A 21,840-nucleotide genomic window follows, 5' to 3' on the forward strand; every position below is an offset into this window, starting at 1 on the left:
CCCCAGTGGTGGTTCCAGGTTGGGGGCACAGATACGAGTCTCCAAGAGGAGGTGTGGGTCCTTGTGGGGGTTCCCACCAAGGGCAGGGCGGCTGGCTGAGCCTCCGGAATGCTTGCGATTCAGTGTGTGGCTGGGGCTTTTCACTGCAGCGCCCACGGCCGCTTCAGCATGTTCCAGGCCAGGCACGAGCCGGGCAGAGGCTCCCTGTCCATCACAGAGGGACGCAGGGGAAGCAGCCACACTGCCGAGCATCCTGCAGGTTGGCTTCCTGTAGTGGCCGGGACCCAGGCGCTGTGCCACACAGGTGGTCCATGGCTGGCTGGAATGGCACGTGTTGGGACAGCGTGGGGGCCCTGGCCTGGAGACGTGGTAGACCCACTCAGGGGAACTACAGCCCTCCATCGACCTGTGCACAGGGAGGCTGGCTTGCGGCTGCCGGGCACCTGCAGAGCCAGGGGAGACCCAGCTGCGAGTGTGCGACATTGTCTGGGCACACACTTAGGGCATTCTGTTGTGGTGAAGACACACCTCATGGGCTGGGGCTCAGCGGGGGAGCACTTGCCTAGTATGTGTGAGGCCCTGGGTTTGATCCTCAGCACCTCATAAACATAGATGAAATGAAGGTGTTGTCCACCTGCAGCCACACAACATAGTGGGAAAGAAGACACGTCTCGTGGGAGTGCGCCTTAGCATTTGGGAGGAGCAGAGGAGTGGCACTTGGTAGGTCATCACTTGCAGCTGTCACCTCTGCCAATGTCCACAACCACTGGAAGGAGACCCTGGCCCCACCACAGCCACCCCACTTGTCAGCCCCGATGGCCAGGACTTTGCCGTCCATCTGCGTGATTGTCCTGGTTGTTTTGTGTAAGCAGAGTCACGCTCTGTCCGGCCTTCTGTGCTGGCCTCTGATGCCTGGTCAGTGTGCAGGGTCAGTTGTGGCAGGCCCAGGTGAGAATCCTGCACTTTCCCACTGATGAGCTGCTGCGCGGGGCTCTGTGGTCTGCCCGTCAGCTGGCCAGTGCTGGGCAGTTTTCACCGTTGGCTACAGTGGGTCATTCTGCTATGGACGAGCGTGTGCCCTTAGCAGCAGAATCGCTGGTCCTGTGACCGCAGGTCAGAGCTGGCCTGTGGCTCTCACCTGCGACCTGTCCCCTGGCTGGACCTCTTCAAGAGTCCCTGAGAGGCCGCGTCAGCGAGCCTGCGTTTCTGGTCACCTCAGCTCCCCCTCCTGCCTGCACCCTGGCTCTGCGGGGGCCCAGTCCCTCCCTCCCTCGTGTGTGGTGTGACTGCGTCTGTGGCTCCTGCCTGAGACGATGGCCAGCTCAGCCCAGGTTTCCACCAGCTGAGGAAGGGCCACAGCGCTGTTCCAGAGCAGGTCCTGGGGAGACCTGTGCTCTGAAGGGTGGCCGGAGGCCCTGCCCCCTCTGCACCGAGAGCCTGGGTAGGACCCACATCAGGACTGGGGTAGAGGCTCCCTGCTGCTCTGCCTCCCCTGCCCTGCCCACTCCCCTGCCCTGCCCACTCCCCTCCCCGACCACTCCCCTCCCCGACCACTCGCCTCCCCTGACCACTTGCCTGCCTCACCACTCCCCTGACCACTCCCTTGCCCAGTCCCCTCCCCTGCCCACTCCCCTCCCCTGCCCACTCCCCTCCCCTGCCCACTCCCTTCCCCTGACCACTCACCTCCCCTGCCCACTCCCCTCCCCTGCCCACTCCCCTCCCCTGCCCACTCTCCTCCCTGACCACTCGCCTCCCCTGCCCACTCCCCTCCCCGACCACTCCCCTCCCCTGCCCACTCCTCCTCCCTGACCACTCGCCTCCCCTGACCACTTGCCTCCTCTGACCACTTGCCTCCTCTGCCCACTTGCCTCCCAGGCCCTCCCCGACTGGCCCCTTCCTCTCTCGCACCTCCCTCCCTCCCTCCCTCCCTTCCAGGGCAGACGCGTTGCCCTACCCAGCAGTACCAGGGCAGGCCCCTCCTGCCCGACTCTCACCTCCTGCCTCTACCTGCCCTTCTTACTGCCACTGCACGTGTTTACCCGCCCCAGGTGAGCAGGAGGAAGACAACCCAGCAGGTGAAGGGTGTCCTGCGCCCTGGGCTCCCCCTCTGTTCCTCCTGCATGGGCAGCCCTCCGGGAGGTCTGGTCCACACCTGCTCTGAGTCCCCTTCCTACCACCTGTCTCCTATGATCCAGCAAAAACAGACCCGAGCATGTGTCGTATGTAACTCATAAAGCCAAGCCTGGCAGCTTCAAAACTCACGGAGAGCTTGGATTTTCAGTCACACCAGAGAGAGAGAAGGTTGTGGCCCTAGCCTCAAACAATGAGGGTGAAGAGGACAGTTTTAGACCATTTAAGGTTTTCAGCTGTGAAGCTTCAACTTCGTGGAAGACGATGAAATCAAAAGAAACTTCAGTCTTCTCATCCAGGCTTTAGTAGGTGCAGGAAGCAACATGAATTGCTAACCCAGTCGGATTGACAGAAATGCCAGACTTTCCACCCGATGAGCAAGAGTCGGGCATTTTACAGGTTCTCAGGGGCATTTGCAGAACGGATCTCTTGGTCTCCCGCAGAAGGCCTCAGGGCATCCAAATGAAGTTATGTGCCGGGTATTCCTGATTGCAATGTAAGTTAGTTACAAACTTATTTATTTGGTACTGGAGATTGAACTCAGGGGCACTTAACCACTGAGCCACATCTCCAGCCCTTTTTAGTTCTTATTTTCTGACAGGATCTCACTAAGTTGCTGAGGCTGGCCTCAAACTCGCAATCCTCTTGCCTCAGCCTCCCAAGCTGCTAGGATTACAAGTGAGTGCCACTGTGCCCAGCTACAAGTTTTCTTCACGTTTAGGAAGACAAATCTATTTAGAGGTAAAAATCAGCAGTGCCTATTACACAACAGACCTGAATATCAAGGGACATATGCATGTCTGCACTCTGAGGCAAACTCATAGGTGCCTGTACTTTCATTTTCAGCAAAGAAATAAGTAAACATGGAAGTTAAGAAGTTCAGATTTAGAGAAGCAGAAATAAAGAGATATGAATTAGAGTAGAAAATAATGGTAGGAAACAGAAGAGCACTGTTGACAATTCTTTTTAGGAGCTGGTTGTTGGTTCTTTGAAGGAAAGAAAAACAAACAAAACCACGTTCATAATTCCAATCAAGGGGAATTCTTACAGCAGTCAGAAAACCACAGATCAGTCCTGTGTCTATGCAGAGAGGTGAAAATCCCATCACGGTGATGGCAGAGAGAAGCCATGGATCAGGGTCCACACGTCCCTGGGGCATGCCCACGTGTGTCCAGGAGGGACGGAGTGCCCAGGTCGGGGGGAGCTGCCCCACCATGGACAGCCAGCTCGTGGAGGTGGAAGAAATAACAGGTTGGTGGGTCACCAAGGAACCTCTGAAGTCCGCAGGTCGGCACAGCAGGTGAAGGGTGAGGAGCAGGAGGGTCCTGTCCTGTCAGCCTCTCCCCTGACCCCTGGCTAGATACGTGTGGGAGGCGAGTGGCTTTCCAAGGCCAGAACAGAGCCAGACGCCTCCCCCAGTGAACCTCCCTGGTGCAGGACCTTCAGGCGGAACCACCTGGACCAGGACCAGCGTGGACCTTTAGGCAAGACCACTTTAACCAGGTGGGCCTAACCAGGGGGGGACAGACCTGAAGGTAGAATCACCAGGACCAGGAGCAGCGTGGACCTCCCGGCAGGACCACCTGCTCCCGGTTACCACCCAGGAGCAGCATAGCGCCCCAGGGCCCCCTCGGCTGTCCTGCTCTTCTCCTGTGCGGAATCGGACCAGGATGCACGGTCACCCACATGGAGAGTCCAGAAAGCACCTGACCTGAGCCTTGGAAGTGTCAAGGCCAGAGCAGACAAACCGAAGAACTGCTCTGGTTAGAGGGGACTAGAAAAAGGGGACTGAGCCTTCTGTCACCTGGTCTGCATCCTGGCAGGGGCCGGCGCTGAGATGAGCTAGTGGGCAGCCGCTGGCCCGGCTTCTGGGTGTGAGCTGGAGAGGGTGAGGTCTGGCATGGTTTCCTGCTGTGCCAGGTGGGCTGGGTGGGCGTGGGCGAGAGCGTCTTCATGAGAAGCTGGTGGAGGCATGCAGCGGACCTCAGGCAGGGGTCTCCCACCGCCCTGGGTGGCGCAGAAGAGCCCACAGAGCTCAGAGCCCGCTGGACAGCAGGATGGAGCGGGCAGGGGGCAGCTGCCCGGGCACCGTGGTGACTGGGCAAGAGCCTCTGGGAGTTCCTGGCCCTTGCAGCTTCTCCGTCAGTTTGAAATGAGAGGATGTAGCTTTTTCTGGATTTATTTATAGCATCTCTTCGGGCTGCTCCAGCCACGAGACTGGGCGGCACGTCCTTCAGAGACGAGCGATAGGACTCGTGCAGTCGCTTGTCCTGACCACTCATGTGGATTCCGCTCCCTGCGGCAAAGACTTCTGGTCATCTCCTCCCTTGGTGGATGGACATGGCTTAGGTTAGCTTTTCTGATCATGAAAGTCAAATGCTAATCAGAAAACATTTGAACCATTTTAAGGAAAATTTAAAAGTCGTTGCCCCCAGAGCCAGTGGTGCCTGCTTGGGGTCCTTTTCCATTCCTTTTTCTAGGTGGACTTGCATGTGGGTGGGTGCGTGCGTATTTGGGGACACGTGAACTCGGCGTGCTGGGCAGTGACTTGCGGGTCAGGTGAAGCTGTTCCCTACTGGTGCAGCTCGTGGGAGCCTCAGCTTCTTCCCATGCCCAATGGGGACCGTGACACTCTTGGGCCGGTCTGGATTCATGAGCTCACAGGGCGCACAGGCTGGCTAGCTGGGAGGAAGCGTGTGGAGCAGTGACCGTGACTGTGCTGTGTGTATTTGTGTGCACACATTTGTGCAAGTACGTGGTAGACTCTGGACAGTTCTGGACCAGGCATTCGCACCCCCTTTTAGGTGCATTGTGGACATTCTCGTGCCATCGGCCCTTCTCCCGAATGTGACAGGCCAGAGGTTCCTAGTGTCCCCTGTGCCATTGAACATAACTTGTCCAACTTCCCCTATTGCCGACACCTCGGTTATTTCCTCGTTTCCTGTTATAAATAACATCATGATGCAAATCCTCGCAGGCCCAGCTTTGCCCGGAACTCAGGATGGTTTCCTGGAGTCCATCCGCAGAGCCCAGCAGGATCAAAGGGTTCCCACGTGTTCCTGGCTCCAGAACCTTAGCCAGCGGACCTCCCACGAAGGCCCCTGGTTCAGCCTTCCTGTGATGCCGGCCCTGCTGACCTCCAGGCCCTCTAATGCTGGGCGTCACTAAACCCACCTTGCCGTCTCCATGAGGCAAAGAGGGACCCTCCCGTCCTCGGGGAGGAGTGGGCTTTGACGCTCTGGGCTCTGCCCTTCAGCCTCCTGGGCCCTCCATCTGAGGCCGAGTCAGCGTGGAGAAGGAGCAGACCCGCCGTGTGTCCCTGGTGCGAGGTCCTGAGGAGGTGCCCACCGGGTGGCGGAGTGGGCGGCGTGCTCAGGGGTGGTGTCTTGGGCTGGGTTGCATCTTGGCAGAGCCCTGAAGCAGTGGAGGAACTGGGCCACGCCCACTTCTGCCACTGGCTGGGACTGGCCACGGCACCTGCAGAGGCCCTGCGGTGGGCATGCGCTTGGCACCTGTTGGAAGAGCAGGCAGGCTGGTGGGGGTGAGCTGGGGAGGTGTAGAGCAGGGCGGGAGGTGGCAGGGTCCCTGTCTCCCACCGAGCAGGACGGGAAGCCCCGGGTCCTGTCCTCGCTCAGCTTTTTGAATAATTTTAGAAATTATTTTGGAAAAGTTCCAGAACAGTAGGTAGAGGTCCCACGGTCCCCTTGTGCAGCTGCTCCTGATCACCCTGTCACAGGGCCCATCCATCAGCCCAGAGCTGGCACCAGGGAGCGGCTCGTCCTTCCTGGGACCCACTGCTCTCTGGGGCGTCCCCCTTGGGTTCCACAGTCCCATGTTGCACTTGGTGTCACATCTACTCTGGGTCCTGTGACCTGGGACAGCTCCTGAGCTTCCTGCACCACCTCTCAGGACCAGGACGGCCCCGTTTTGTGGATGGTGCCTTGGTTTGAGCTTGGTGACTCGCTCTCTGATGCGGTGGAGGCTGGGCCTGGGCGAGGTGGGCGCGGGACCAGGGCACCCAGCAGGCTGCGCAGTCAGGTGCTCGCTGCTGTTCAGTACTGGCCCTGGGGTCCCACTGCCCCTTGGTGCTCTCTGTGTCTGGGGGACGGCCCCTTCCTGTGCCCATCTTGTAGCAGCCCACCTGGCCCTCTGGCCTCCCAGGCTTGGCTTGTGTTCCTCGCCCGAGGCCAGGCCAGCCACTTGTCCAGCAAGCCCTGGCTCCTCTAGTTGGAGAAAGGTCACTTCGTGTGCTCAGGGCCACCGCAGAGGCCCCTGGGCAGCAGCTGGGAGTGCTGCCGACCTGTCTCCGTGTGTGTTAACGCAGCGCAGGTTCCCGCCGCGTCTCCAGGGCCCGAGCTGCCCTCAGGGCTCCTGCTGGGGAAACCCTGGCTTGAGGGTGCTTGTTGGACCCCAGAATACCCGCGGCGCCCCTCTGTAGTGGCTGACCAGGGAGAGCCTTAGCGGCTGAGCCTGAGGCTCCATGGAGCCTGGGCCAGTCTCTCTGTCCCTGGTGGCTCTTCTTCCCAGTCCCCGCAGGGTGGCGACGACAGGCATTTATAACACAGGGGCACGCGGGGGAGGTTGGACGCCCATCCCGACTCCCTCAGGGTGTGAAGGGACGCGCGGCCCTCTAGAGAGCGTCCCAGAGCCCAGCTGCGTCTCCCCTGGCGCCCCTCCCCGGCACTGGCCGGGCCATCGCTTCAGCAGGTCTCCGGCTCTCACACACGAGCGCATGCGTGTCCAGGGACCCCCTTCTCTGCCCAAGGGAAGCACCCAGTGCAAACACAGATGTGACAGAGACTTGGTCATCTTAGACCCTTGTCCAGGGGCACTGGGCACACTCCCTGCTGTACGACTGCCACCACATCCAGAGCTTCCTCATGTCCCCCGACTAGAGCTCTGTCCCACCACACGGCCCCTCCGCCCCCCAGCCCTGCCCCACTGTTGGGCCTCCTGCCCTGTGGATCTGACCCCCTGGGCCCTGTCATTGGAATCTGTCTCCTGGCAGCCGACTTCCCGGGCTGACCACCTTGTCTGCCAGGGGCATCAGGAGGCAGCTGGGGCAGAACCTCTCTCCTCCGGGGGACGGGGACGCCCCTGTGTTTACCCTGCGCGTCTCCCTTGCCCGTCCTCTGGGTGGACGCCGGTTGCTGTCCCAGGGTGGAAGCAATGGCTGGAGCTGCCAGGAGCAAAGGTGGCCAGGTCTGTCTGTGGCACTCTGCTTCCGTACTTTGGGGCGTCTGCCCAGCAGTGGGGTTGCTGGGTCACGGTGGTCCTGTGCCTTCCCCAGTGGCCCTGCCGTGTGCCATGGGGGGCGTGTCACTGCAGTTCTGATGGGCAGAGGAGGAGGACGGCGGCACATGCGTCTCCGGCCAAGCTCACGCCTCCTGTGGAGGATTCTCTGCAGTCCGGCCGTCTCTCAGACCAGGTGACGGGGCTGTGGTGGAGTTCTGGGATCCTCTGCGTGTCCTCTGACCCGAGCAGACGCGTGGTTTCTGGGAGTCCTCCCGACCTGGGTGGCCTGGTCACTCTGTTGGAGCTGGGTCTGCTTCCCGGAGTCAGTGGCTCTGTCTGGCTGCTTCTACCTTTGGTGCCCCATTGAGGAAATCGTCGTCACATCCAGTGTCACCAAGATTCTGCCCATACTTTCCCCTGAGAGTTAAGAGTGTCCACTTTTAGGTGTTTGGGCAGCATTTTCATTACTGTGGCCCAAAGAACAGTTGGAGGAGGAGGAGGTGATCTGGGGCTTGTGGTTTCCGAGGGGCAGTCCTGAGACGGCGGACTCCATTCCCCCAGGCCCTGGGCGAGGCCGAGCATGGTGACAGGGTGTGGCAGGAAAGCAGCTCTGGGCGTGACAGAAGCAGGCCATACCCCATCTCTTCCTCCACCGCGTCCTGCCTGTGGTCACCAGTTCTTCCACATCAGGGGGTCGATCCAGAGACTAGATCAGGACTGTCAAGTCTGATCCCTCCCCTCTGGAAAGTCCTGCCTGGTCTCAGGGCGGGCTCTTGGGGACACCTCACGTCTGAACCACGACACAGGCATCATGTTTTTGTACTTGTTTCCTCATCCTAATCCGTGTGATTGTTAAGATCTGTTCATTTTAGTCATACATGACAGCAGAGTGTATTTGACACACACACACATGAAGTGTAGCTTATTCTAACTGGCATGCCATTCGTGTGGTGGAGTGTGATGTGGAGTTTCACTGGTCGTGAGTTCATGCAAGAACACAGAAAAGAGTGATGTTGGGTTCATTCTGCTGCCTTTCCTGGTCCCAGCCCCTGCCCTTCCCTTCATTTCCCTTTGTCTAATCCAATGATTAGACAAAATGACTCCCCCTCTATTGTGTGTAAGCATCGGCATATCAGAGAAAACATCTGGCTTTTGGTGTTTGGGGATTGGCTTATTTCACTCAGCATGACAGTGTTCAGTTCCATCCATTTATCAGCAAATGCCATGATTTTATTCTTCTTTATGCCTGAGTAATATTCCATTGTGTGTATATATATCACACTTTCTTTATCCATTCACCTGTTGAAGGCGCTTAGGTAGGTTCCATAGCTTAGCTACTAAGAAATGAGCTGCTATAAATTCTGTTCTTTTTTCTTTGATACATTTGATTTTTGTATATGGTGTAAGAGAGGGTCTAGCTTCATTCTCTTGAAGACTGGATGTCCAGTCTTCCCAGTATCAGTTGTTAGAAAGTCTGTCCTTTCCCCATTGAATGGCCGCACCACTCTTACCAAGAATCGTTAGACCAGATATGTGTGGGTTTATTTCTGGGCCATCTGTTCTACATGTCTGTTGGTCTACATGTCTGTCTCTATGCCAGTAGTGTTAAGAGCCACAGCCAAAGGGGCCCCAGCAAACTTGCAGCTGCCAGCTGATGATTGGCTCACAGTGGCCCCAGCAACTTCCAGCTGCCAACTGATTGGCTCCTCTGTGGTGATGCCCATTGGGCTGTTTCCCTGCCCTTTCAGACTGCCAGCTGATGATTGGCTCACAGCGGCCCAGCAACTTCTAGCTGATTGGCTCCTCTGCGGTGATGCTCATTGGGCTGTTTCCCCGCCATTTCAGACCACGGAGCTGCTCATTGGGGGACTTTTTTGGCTCCGCCCACACGACCCAGCCAATCGGCCTCAAGAGCAGGAGGAGTGGGGGAGGTGGAGAGGCTGGTGGGAAGCCCGTGGTGGCAGTTGGGCTCTGAGGGCTTTCCTGAGGAGCTGTGTGGTGTGGCGTGTGGTTCTAAAAATAAAGTTAGTTTATTTTCACAAGTGGCTCCTGGTTGTGCCCAGCCAGACTGTGGCAGGTGGTGGGCTCACAGGGAGCGACTGAGGGTAAGTAAACTGCCCGCCCCTGAGGGCGGGGCGAGAGGATGGGCAGCCATTCTAAGTCTCCTCTTTTGTTTTGTTTTGCTTCTGTTTTAAGTTGCCTGACCCTGGAGATGGGTGAGAGGGAGGAAGAAAAACCGCTCACATCTGAGGAACAGATGGGGAGAAAGGACGGATGGACACTTTTGTTTCACTGTTTCAGTTTTGTTTGGCGTCATCTTGTTGGGTTGTGTTATAGTAGAAATATTCAAGTAAAAGGGGAGGCCTCTCGAGATAGTCAGAAAGGGGAAGAAAGTTTAGAGAGAAAAAGCCATCAGGGGAAAGTTACAACAGGAGGCTGCTACTAACACCTTTCTATCACCAGAGGGCGTAAGTGTCCAACCAACAGCGCCACCTCCATATGCTGGGAGCCCCCAACCCTCGCGTAGTTGATAGATGGGATCCTGAGACAGGACCTCAAAAATTAGCATGCCCTGTACTTGAGCAGGCAGGAGGGCAGCGAGTTCACCGTGCTTTAAATTTCAAAACAGTGAAGCAGCTAAAAGAGGCTGTAACAACCTATGTTCCTCAAACACCCTTCACTGTAAGCTTGGTCGAATCCATTAACAACTTGGACATGACGCCAGCATATTGGGCTAGTATGTGTAAAGCTGTGCTAAATGGAGGACAATTCCTGTTATGGAAGGTTGCCAATGAGGAATTTTGCACAGAGACGGCTAGGTGAAATGCAGCAGCTGGTTATCCTCAGAGAAATCTAGATATGTTGTTAGGAAAGGGACCTTATGAGGGTCAGCTGCAAAAAATTGAATATGATCCTGCTATATATTCAGATTGCTGCAGATGCAGTTAGGGCATGGAAGGCTTTACAAGGACATGGAGATTTACAAGGTCAATTATCTAAGGTAATACAAGGAGCTAATGAACCTTACGCTGAATTTGTAGATAGGCTTATTCAAACAGCTACCAGAGTTTTTGGGAATACAGAACAAGCAATGCCATTAATAAAACAACTGGCTTATGAGCAAGCGAATCGTTGGTGCAGAGAAGTCATTAGACCATGGAAACATGGAGATTTAAACATGATATTAAATTATGTAGAGACATTAATGAACAAGGGCAAGTCGTGGCAGCTGCAGTAAAACAGGCTTTAGATGCCAGGCCAAGAACATGCTACAACTGTGAACAAACAGGACATTTTAAAAGGAATTGCCCCATAGGAGGAGAGTTTAACAAAACTAGGTATCAAAGGGGTAGAATACCGGGTATTTGCCCACGATGCCATAGAGGGAGACATTGGGCTAATGAATGCCGTTCTCAAACCACCATAGAGGGTACTCCATTATCAAAAAACGAACAAGGACCAAGTGTTTATCCACGATATCGTGGAGAAAGGCATTGGGCTCCCTTGCCAAAAAATGGACAGGTGGGCCCAATGCTCCAGGGCCCAAGGCCACAAATATACGGGGCACTGGAGGAACCCAGCAACCCCATCAGGGTAGTGCCCAGGACAAATCGTTAGACCATATATGTGTGGGTTTATTTCTGGGCCATCTGTTCTACATGTCTGTTGGTCTACATGTCTGTCTCTATGTCAGTAGCACACTATTTGACTAAAATAGTTTTGTAATAAGTTTGAAATAAAAAAGTGTGAAGTTTCCAACTTTGTTCTTTTTCAAGATTTTAAAAAACTATTTGAGGTTCCTTGAGATTCCATATGAATCTTAGAAGATTTTTTTCAGTTTCTGTAAAAAAAAAACATTGGGATTTTGATAAAGACTGCCTTGAGTCTGTAGATCACTTTAGGTAGTGTTGACATCTCATGATACTAAGTCCTCCAATCCATGAACATGGTACATTTTTCTATTTATTTTTGTCTTTTTAAGTTTCTTCCTGAGTGTTTTCGTTTTTATTGTATAACCGTCTCACTTCCTTTGGTTAATTCCTAAGTACCTTATTCTTTTTGCTACTATTTGTGAATGAAAATGTTTTCTTAAGGTTCTTTCAGATGGTTGTCAGTGTGTAGAAGAGGGATGGATCTCTGTATGTTTGCTCTTTGTATTCTTAGTTTGTGTAATTCATTTATCAGCACTAATGGGTTTTATGTTGGGGATCTTTAGTCTTTCTCCTAGAAGATCACATCACTGAGGACAGAGATGACCATATCAGTTCTCTCTTTCTTGGAACGTCTGTTGTTCTTTTTATTCTCTAAATGCTCTGGCCACAGCGTCCAGTACTATGTTGAATAGAAGAGGTAAAAAGTGGGCATCTTTGCTCCTAATTTTAGAGGAAGCACTTTCAATCTTTCACCATTAACTGTGATGCTCACTGTGTGGTTTTCATTAGTGACTTTTATTATGTTGAAATCATTTCCTCTTATTCCCAGTTGGTCAAGAGTTGTTGTCATGAAAGTGTGTTGAATTTTGCCCAATTCCTTTTCTGTAACAATTGGGATGATCATGTGGGTTTTTCCTTCATCTTATTAAATCTGGGATATCGTGTTGACTGGTTTTCATAGTTGAACCATCCTTGCATTCCAGGAATACATCCTACTTGGTCATGGTATACAATCCTCTTATATACTGCTAACCTTGGTTTTCTAGTATTTTGCTGATGACTGTGTGTGTTTGTGTGTGTGTGTGTGTGTGTGTGTGTGTAGTAATGGGGATTGAACTCGGGAGTGCTCTACCACGTCCCCAGCCTTTTTAATTTTTTAAAATTTGAGGTAAGGTTTTACTAAGTTGCTTAAGGACTTGCTGAGTTTCTGAGGCTGGCCTTCAACTGGCGATCCTCCTGTCTCAGTCTCCTGAGTCACTGGGATTACAGGTGTGTGGCACCATAACCACTTGCTGAGGATTTTTGCATCAGTGTTTTGGGGGGATATCGGCCTCTAGTTTTCTTGTAGTAGGTCTGGCTTTGGTATCAGGTAATACTGGCCTTACATAAAGAGTTAGCAAGTACCATGGTTTGGATATGTCTTGAATGTGTCCCCCAGAGTTTCATGTATTGGAGTCTGGATCCCCAGGGTGAAGCATTGAGGTCGTGGATCTTTAAGAGGTGAGGCCTAATGTGACGTAAGTAGGTCGTGAGGTGTCACTCTCAGAAGGGATTCACCTAGTTCTCATGAGACCCCGGTTCTCAAGAAGGTGGATGCTATAAAAAGAGCAAGTCTGGTTCCTGAACCCCTGTGGCCTCCTGTCTGACCGGGCCCTTTCTCCCCCTCACTTGTGCGCCTGCCATGATGCCGTCCCCCATTTGAAGATGTAGCCACGAGGTCTTAGAGCCAAGCTGATGCTGGGGCCATGCTCTTCAACCTTCAAAACCATGAGCTAAATCAACCTCTTCTCTTTACAAAGTCCAAATTCTTGGGTATTTCGTTATAGCAACAGAAAACAGACTAATACAGGAAGTTCTTCCTCCTCTTCAGTTTTCTGGGACAGTTTAAAAGGATTAATTAGTGTTAGTTCCTTCTTAAATGTTTGTTGAATTCCCCACGAAACCATCCAGTCCAGGTCATGTTTTTGTCCAGAGGTTTGGATGATGGGTTTAGCATCATCACTTGTTACAGGTCTTCTCAGATGTTCTCAGTACAGTCCCTTTTATTTCTCTAGAATTGGCCAAGTGACGTTTCCAAGTTTACTCATGCGAGTCTTTTTCTTGACCCGCTTTGTGAATTGGTCTCATTGATTGTCTCCACTGTTTTTCCGGCCTCTGTTTTATCTTGGTTGCTGTTGTCTTGATTGTTTACCTCTAGCTCTGGGTTTAATGTGCCGTCTTTTTCCTAGGTTATAAGTTAGGTCTTGCTTGAGATCTGGGTTTATTATGCTGAGGTTGCAGCTATGAATCCTCCCCGAGGCGCCCTCGCCGCCTCCCGCTGCCTCTTTGCAGATTGAGGTCCCTGTTCGTGGGTATCCTGCTACACTCCGACTTCTCTCCTGACTTCTGCGTTGATCCACTGGTCGTCTAAATGTGTCGGTCCATTTCCGCAAGTCTCTGAGTTTCCTCCTGGCCCTGCTGTTGTTGATGGCTAACTTTGTCCCTCTGTGGCTGGAGAGGACTCTGATATGACCTCTGCCTCCGGAACTGTTGAGACGGAACCGCGAGCGTGTGTGGGCTCTCCTGGGAGCATCCCTGTGCCCTCGGGGGCACCTGTGTGGGTGGGGGGCACGCCCTGTTCCTGCTGTGTCTGGCCATCTCGTAAGTCCGTTTCCTTGCTCCCTTCTGCCTGGCTGTCCTCGGGTTGTTAGGGGGGCTGCCCCCCGCCCCCCATGACGGGCACTGTCTCTCCTGCAGTTCTGTAAGCTGCTGCATGGTGTGTGTTGGTGGCCTGCCAAGAGGTGCTGAACGTCCACATGGTGCCTGTGGAGTGCCCCCCGTGCCCCCCGTGCCCCCCTGCCTTCCTGATGTCGGACGGCTGACCTGCTCCCTGGTCTGGGTCACCTCTTCTGTGCTTCCTGGGCCTCTGGGTGGACAGCACAGGACTCACTCTCCTGCCAGTGCTGGCCCTGTCCTCTGATGCATGGCATTCAGCCCTTCTGTGAAGTCCAGCTGCCCATGGTGCCGCCTCCGGGCCATCGCTGACCCAGCGCCACGATGCTCCCTCCCGTTTCCTTCTAGGAGTCCTGCAGTTTTGGGGTCCTACGTTTCGACATGCTGCGTCTGAGGGGCTTTGTGCGTGGGCAGTGAGGAAGGGCCCAGCCTCTTCCTCCGGCACACAAACACCCGGTTTCCCAGCGCCATTGTTGAGGGGCCGTAGACGCTCTTGGAGTGGCCTTGCCCACCTTTTGGATCTCTCACATCCTTGTTGAGATCTTCCATGTTCTGCTCAGAGCCACCTCGTACTTTATGGGGTGGAAGTGCCGCGCTTCTTCAGCCTCACCCTGCAATGCCAAGGGGTCCCCAGAGTGCAGCCTGTCATGTGTCAGGGCTGCATTGCCGCAGCGAGGGCAGAGCACCCTCGCACAGGCCGCATCTGCCTGGAGGGAGCTGTGCCTCAGGGTCCCTTCCCAGAGCAGGTGCTGGCCTGAAGGTGAGCGCACGGTCCTGTGGGTGGGCCCACCTTTCCCTGCAGGAGGGTTGTGGGTCCACGCCACCCCACCGCGTGAGTGCCATCTCCTGCAGCTCCACCCGTGGGCCGCCACGGGTCTACGTTTTGTGGACCACAGCGGCGTTTCACCTCTATTTCTGTAATTATGAATAACTCCAACATTTTTCATATGTCACTTTTTATCCCTTTAAAAGATCTTTATCTTTAGACAGGTGTCGCTAAGTTGCACAGGCTGACCTTGCATCTGCCACCCCTAGGGCACCTGCGAGTGGCAGGGACGGCAGCGTGGGCCAGGCTCTGGGCTCACTCTCCTGTCAGGCAGGCCGTGTCTTTGCAAATGGCCTGTCTTGTTGGTCTGGTCCTTGGGCCTCCGTGTCTAAGTCATTCATATTGTGGGAACCGTCCTCTGGGACATGATGTGACTGATCCTCCCAGGACTTTGTTTTTGGTGTCCGGTTGCAAAACAAGTTTTTGAATGTTCAACTGGTGGCACTTCTGGACCTTATCCGCTGTGGCCTCCGGCTGAGCCTCCTCCGTCCAGAGGTCAGGGCCCTGCCTTCTGCATTGAGCCCCTCTGCCTGGGCTTCACCCTCACAGTGACCCACAGTCCTCAGGGGCCCAAGGGAGTGGGTGTCCTGGACCAGGTCGGGGGGGTCCTAGTGTGGAAAACCCTGGGGACACGGATTGGCCTCTAGACCCCCAGACGGTGTTCTGGGGTGTCAGTGTGTGATCTGGGCGTTGGCAGGTCCCAGGCTTGTGCCTGAAGCGAGGACCCTGCCCCGCAATCTGCTGGCCACAGACACCTGGAAAGGCCTCAGAGGGCTGTCCTGGCCTGCAGGGGTCATCTCGCCCTTCTGCACCCTGGAACCTCCTGTCACAGGCCGCAGCTGCTGGAGGCCAGGTTTGCAAAGCCACCACCCCTATCTGAGGCTCACCAGCACACGGGTCCCTCAGGGCTCCTGGCAGTCCCTGGCTTGCTGGACACAGTGTTCCCCGGCTCGACTGGGCCTTCAGAAGACTGAGGCCCCGGGCCTCACCTCCATCCCTCCATCTGGAGCCTGCCTCAGTGGGCTGGGCTTCAGGAGTCCCTGAGACTGCAGCGGGTGGAGGCAGCCCAACCAGCCGCCCTGCGCAGGAGGGCGGGGGTCCTGAGGTGGGCATCCATGTGCCAGGCAGGGGATGAGTGCCCAGCTCACAGGCCTGGGAGTGCAGAGGCTGCATTGCTCAGAGGCTGCACCCAGGGCCATCTAGTCTGCTCTGTGGAAGGTGCCCGTCGGGAGGGCAGGTGAGGGCTGCGGAGTTCAACCTGTAAGAGACAGAGGCGTTACCTTTCCTGTGTCACCAAGACCTGCCAGGGGCGGGGGTGCCCCCCTTTGAATTCATGCCCCTCACGCTCATCCCTGTGGGTGCTGGGGGCACCTCTCAGTCCGCTTTCCATCAAAAACCCCAGGGTTTTGCCACATGGAAAGGAGGAGAGGCTTATTTTGGTCACAGTGCGGAGGCTGCAGTCCGTGGTGGCCTGGCCCGTGGCTCTGGGCCTGGGGGAGGCAGCACATGGTGGTGGGGGCGTCCACAGAGTCTGCCCTCCCTCCCAGTTGGGGGCCTCCAGGCCCAGGCCAGGTGCTCTGTTGGTTGACAGCAGATTCCAACCTGAGCTTGCTGGGTCCCAGGTGGCTGTGCTCTCAGACACCTCTCCTGGGCCAGTGAGGTGCCCTCCCTGGGGCCTTCCTGGCTGATCCCTGGTTCTCTCTCATCCTTTGCTCTGCTCCTGCCACACTGGTCTCAAGCCTTGCACATGTGGAGCCAGACCTCAGGGCCTTTGCACATGCGGCTTTCTCTGCCTAGAACACATGAACCCCAGCCCTCCGGGACGCAGCTCGGATGTCTGCTGCGTGCAGGCTCCTCGCCTGCCTTCCGCTGCGACTCGGCCTGTCTTCCCTCATTTGCTCCTCTGGGCACCTCCTTTCGGGTTTACTGTCTCCTCTGCATCTGGCCATCCTTTGCCACATCCCTAGAGCTTGCCATTGTGTCTGGCTCACACCAAGGCTTTCTGGGTTTGGAGCACTGGAGACAACTGCTGGGTGAGTCATGGCTTGGGCTTCTCGTGGCTGACACTCAAGGAGGCGGCTCTGGGCAGGCAGGGCCAGGAGTGGGCATTTTATTCTGAGACCGGGGACTGCTGCAAGGCTCACTGGGGGTGACAGCTGCATCAGTGGATTCCTGTGACTTCTCTCATGGCCAGAGTAGCCGGGCCAGGCCTCTGTGGTCAGCCTCTGGGTGGGTGGGGGTCTGCTTTGGGCAAGTGCCGGCTACTCTGTGTCCTGCGAGTTCTCCCCCGGCCTGGCCATGGGCTGCAGGTGCTGGGGCAGAGTGGCCAGCCTGTCCCTGCAGCCAGAACTGGCCACCATCTGGCAGGAGAGAGGATGCTGAGAAACGGCACTCCATGGTGTCTGCCTGGGTAACTCTGCACCTGCCGTGGGGGAGGGACAGCAGGCCCCGCCCTGCCCAGGGCGCATCAGCCACTGCCTCCTGCCGGGCCTGCCAGCTGCTCCTGGTCAGGCGAAGGCCAGGCAGGCTGCGGCCCCACAGCAGGTCCAGCAGAGCTGGGGACTTCCATGTGGTGCCCACAGAGTCTGGCCTGGGAGGAGGGACCTGGGGTTCTGGGGCACTGCCTGCAGAGAGCGCTGGGGAGGCCTGGCTCAGCAGAGGGAGTCCTGGTTCCCTGGTGGATGGCGCAGGGCAGGGCAGGCCTGGGCAGGCCCAGGGGGCAGCACACAGGAAGAAAGGGTCTGTCCTCTGCAGCTGGAGAAAGAGGAAGTGCTGGCCCCTTCGTTGCGCTCAGCACGGGAAACTGAGTCTCATCCCAGGGGACCCTACAAGACCTCAGGGTTGGGTGTCTGCCCACCCCAGGGCTGTGCGCTTGGGCCCAGAGGTGCCCTTGCTGGGCCCTGGGCTACAGAGCTCCTGTCTTCCTCCTGGACCTTCTGGGGTGGGAGATGCCCCAGGGCTGCCCTGCTCCTTCTCGGTACCCGAGGCCAGGGGGCCACTACAGGGGCAGGGTGCTGCGTCCTCCTGGTCCCTGCCACCTCCCCGAGGAGTGGAATCTGGGGTGTGGCTCGGAGCCTGAGCTCAGGACCCAGGTGTGGCCATTGCTCTCCCCATCTCCCTCCTCCCTCCTTCCAGGTCCTGGCCTTGGCCTCAGAGTCCACCTGCAGCTATGCCATGGCAGCCGTTGGCTGAGCTGAAGTCAGGAGTGGGCGGGGCGGGCTTTCTTGAGGTCAGGCCCACCCTGGCGGTGAGCCTGGTGGCTGGGAAGCAGCCCCTGGGCCGTCCTCCTGGAGGAGCCGCAGACCGTGCTGGGGTCTGTGGGCAGGGGTAAGGGGCCCAGCCAGCCCCTGGTGGCCAGGGCTCCTGCCACGCCCTGGCCGGGGAATAGCAGGGCTGAGCTGGTAGGTGGCTGCAGCCACCCGGAGTGGGGACGGATGTGGGTGTGACCAGGTTGGCCAGGGGTGTCCGCAGCTCTCCAGAGAGGCGTCGGGGCTGGGCTTGGGTGTCTGCAGCAGAACGGTGGTGTCCCTAGCAGGCCCACGGCCACCTGGAATGATAGCACCCAGCCGGTCCGTCGAGCAGGCGTATCCTTGGTTGGTGGGCGAGGATCAAGGTGTCTGGAGACTGCTGGGACAGGGACGCTCCCAAGCGGGAACACTCTATACCCCCACCCCAGGGTCCTCATTTCTCACCAGGGCAGTCCCTGAAGCCAAGCTGGGCTGGGGTCCTGGGGTCAGCCCAGAACCTGCTAGCCCACCTCCTGTGAGTGTCCCAAGGCCACAGAGGATGCTGCAGGGGCAGCGTCCCAGCCCTGTCCGAGTCCTTCCTGAGCGGGCGGCGGAGGGCACTGCCAGGCCTGGCCTCGCCCGGGCCCTAGGTGAACAGCCTCACTGTGGGCTTTGGAGCCCTGGCTCTGGGGTAGTGGCTGGTCCTGGGCAGGGGCTCAGGAGGACCAAGGTTCCCAACCCAGGAAGGAGACTGGCCCCGCCTGCCCATTCACTGGGAGAGGCCCCAAGGAGAGAACTGTGAAACCAGTGGCCACCCGCCACCTGGCCTCAGGTGGGCTGTGGGCCGCTGGCCTGTCCAGGAGCTGTGCCTGGCCATGGGCTGTGTCTCGCACAGCTCCAGGGGCGCCACTAGCCCAGGCCCTGCACAGACGGGTGGGGGGCTGCTGGTGCTGACTTGGGGGGTGAAGTGGGGCAGTCATCTCGGAGGTCCTCTGCACTTGAGCTGGCTTGTCCCTGGCACCCACTGGAGCCGTCAGCACCAGAAGGGCCCTGCAGCTGCTCCCGCGTGGTTTGCCATGGTAACGGTCAACCTCCTGGGCCTCAGGTTCCCCTCTGCAGAAGGAGGCCCTGCCAGACTCCCCAAGCCTGTGCTGAGCTCGGCTGCTTCCAAACAACAGAGAGGTCAGGTGGGCACAGAGTGCGTGTGGTTCTGGCCCCCTGGGAGGGACTCTGCCCCTCACGGGCACCTGTGCTGGCTCTGCGTGTTCTTTGGGGATCCTGGCATTTGGAATCAGGCGGATCCGTGCAAGCTGGCTTTGAGCAGGATCTTGGCTTTTTGAGCCTGTTTCTCCACCTGAGAAGGGGGTCTCACTGCCTGTTAGGACCTGGGAAACGGAACCCGGGTTCATGTTGGTGCAGACTGGGGTCCCCTCAAGGAGCAGCTCACAGGATCGGGCTGGCAGGTCTGAACTCCAGGGCAGGAGCCGGAGCTCCTGCAGGGTTTCTGGGTCAGTCTGCTTCTCAGAGAAGCTCCATGCTGACCACTGATTGGCTGAGGCCCCACCAGGTGAGGGTGACCACCTCCACTGGACATCTATAGCTTTAAATGTCCGTCTGCTGGAATATTGCTGCCCGGCAAGACGGAGAGGTGCTGAATGACACCCGGATGCCCCTGAGGAGAACCTTGCTTGGGGTTAGACATGGGGAGGGACTTTTCTGAGTAGGACAGAGCCCCGAGGATCCATGCCCTTCAGGCAGCTCCAGGGTGAGGCCACATTACTCCCGAGCAGAGCCCTCTTTAATCCCAGGGAGGCCCTGAGCCAGGCAGGGCTGCGGGAGCAGGGCTGCCCCAGGTGGCCCGTGAGACAGGGAGTGTGTGCACAGGTCATCTGGCCTGCTGGGCAGCCTGCCCACCCCCACCCCATCCTGGACAGGACTTTCAGAAGGATGCGAGTCCTTTTGAGATAAGGACCAGGTCTGTGAGGTCACTTGGGTTCGCTCTCCAGCACCTTCTAAATATACCCTCCGAGGGTGTCTTATCACGCCGGTGGCCTGGCGCGGGCTTTGTGTGGCCCCAGCCTACAGGAGGAGCTCCCCACAGCCTCCGCGGTCCCTGGGAGGAGCCTGTGTCGACCTGTTCCTGGCCTCCTGGTCACCTCCGGAGCGCTCTGGCTACCCTGTGTGTGTAGTTGGACGGCAGTGACCCCAGGGGTCAGGACCTTCCAGCCTCCCAGCTGGGCCTCCCCAACCCCCTCCAGAAGGCCAGGTGGCCAGGACGCCATGGCTCCTAGTCACCTGTGGGGTGCGCTTTTCCCCGAGGCCTCGGGGTGGGCTGCTGGAGGCCCCTGTGCCAGCTGTCTGGAGCCCAGTTCTTGAGTGAGAGCTGGTGCCCTGCGACCTGGCAGGTCCCAGAGCTCTCTGAGCTTCCGCTTCCTTGAGCAAGGCCTGGGTCAAGGTTTTGAGTGGAGAGGAGGAAGCGGGGTCCTATCCTGCATGGTGCGTTCCCATCCTTCCCACACCTGGGAAGACCAGCAGGGCCTGGGCTCCTTGGGGGTGCTGTGGATCCTGTTTTGAAGTCCAGCCTGTGGTCAGGCATTCCTGCTGTCTAGCTGTTTGCCAGCTCGTGTTCTAAGCTTGGTGCCCTAGAGATGGGCAGTGCCTGGGGCTCCTGCCTGGCTGGCCCCAGGGTCAGACAGGTGGCAGATGCTCTTGGGTGGATAGCGGGTCCTGGGAGAGCACACACCACCTGCCTCTGGAGCCCAAGGGTTCTGGGTCACTGAGTCGGCGTCTGCACTCTGGCCCACCACCTGTAGTTGTCAACCCAGTTTATTCAGACATGACCATGCCCAGCTGAGGAGCTGCCCACTGCCCGCCAAGCCTCAGATGTCGCCTCTCCGAACCAGAGGCCTGCCCCTCCCCTGCACGCTCCTGGTGGACGGGACATCATCCTGACCCCTCTGATCTCTGACCTCCCATCTCCCTTTCTGAAAAACTTCTGGTTCAGCCCAAGAGGGTCCCCCAACCCCGGTCCCTCTGGCACCCCCAGGTCTGGTGTGCTATTTGGATAGCATGGGTAAGAACCCCATTCCTGCTGCCCCCAAATGGGCTAAAACACCCCCAGGTGGCATGGTGGTGACGGCCGGGAGCCCCCAGTTCCCAGCCCATGCTCCAGGGACTCTGTGCTGAAAGGGATTGGGGACGTGGGCAAAGCTATGGGTGTGTCACCAAGTGGGACCCAGGCTTGGTGGAGAGGCCTGGTGGGACACCACCTCGTCCTGGAGCGTGGCCTGGGAGGGGTGCAGACTCCTGAGCCCTAAGGGAGCATGTGCCTACGCCAAGAAGTGTCGCCGTCCCCACACTGTCCCCGCAGTGCCAAGAGGTGTCTCTGACCCCACTCTGTCCCCTCTGGCCAAGAGGTGCCCCTGCCTTTACCCCCTCTCAGTGCAGGGTGACATTGAGTCCTAGGCACCTCGGGATTGGCCATGGGCCCAGGGAAGGAGAGTCCAAGGTGGAGTCCTGGTGTTCCTGTCCAGCCAACTGGTGGACAGGCCTAGGAAGAGGATGGATGTGGAGTCCCCCTCAATCCTGGTTGTGGCCTTCCCTGCCTCGTGGCCTGGAGTAGCACTGTCCCTCGTTGGACTCTGCAGCAGCTCCTCCTTTGGCGCCCGTTGGGGAGGGGATGGGTGCTGTGGAGGCTCATTCCCCTGGAGGTCACCAGCCCCACCTGCAGCTGGTCCCTGGGGCAGGTGCTGAGATGCTGCTTCTCTGAGGAGGAAGGGCTGGCTCAGTAGGTGACCAGGCCCCAGAGCCATGCCCAGCAGGCACTGCCCGCCTGCTGCCAGCTGGGGATGGTCATCTGCCCCAGCTGTGTGGTGTCCAGCCCAGTTCAAAGGCCTGCAGAAACAGGAGGGGCAGGCAGGCGGAGCCCGGCACGGGGTCTCGCTCCCCGGCCCTGGAGGCCTGTTGGCCCTGAGACTTCTGCACCCCACGTGAGCCTCACTCACGGCAGACCTCCACGCCCCGGCCCCGGGCCTAGTGCTGGGCTATCAGAGGGATG

The 21,840-nt window shown here is 57.4% G+C and overlaps 1 protein-coding gene across 11 annotated transcripts in view; it reads left to right on the forward strand.

The window, feature by feature from the left end:
* Kcnq1 (potassium voltage-gated channel subfamily Q member 1) overlaps positions 1-21,840 on the forward strand; it is a 293,896-nt gene that overhangs the window by 27,159 nt on the left and 244,897 nt on the right. The window lies entirely within an intron of this gene.

Source organism: Ictidomys tridecemlineatus, chromosome 4 (assembly GCF_052094955.1).
Source record: "Ictidomys tridecemlineatus isolate mIctTri1 chromosome 4, mIctTri1.hap1, whole genome shotgun sequence".
Lineage (NCBI taxonomy): Eukaryota > Metazoa > Chordata > Mammalia > Rodentia > Sciuridae > Ictidomys > Ictidomys tridecemlineatus.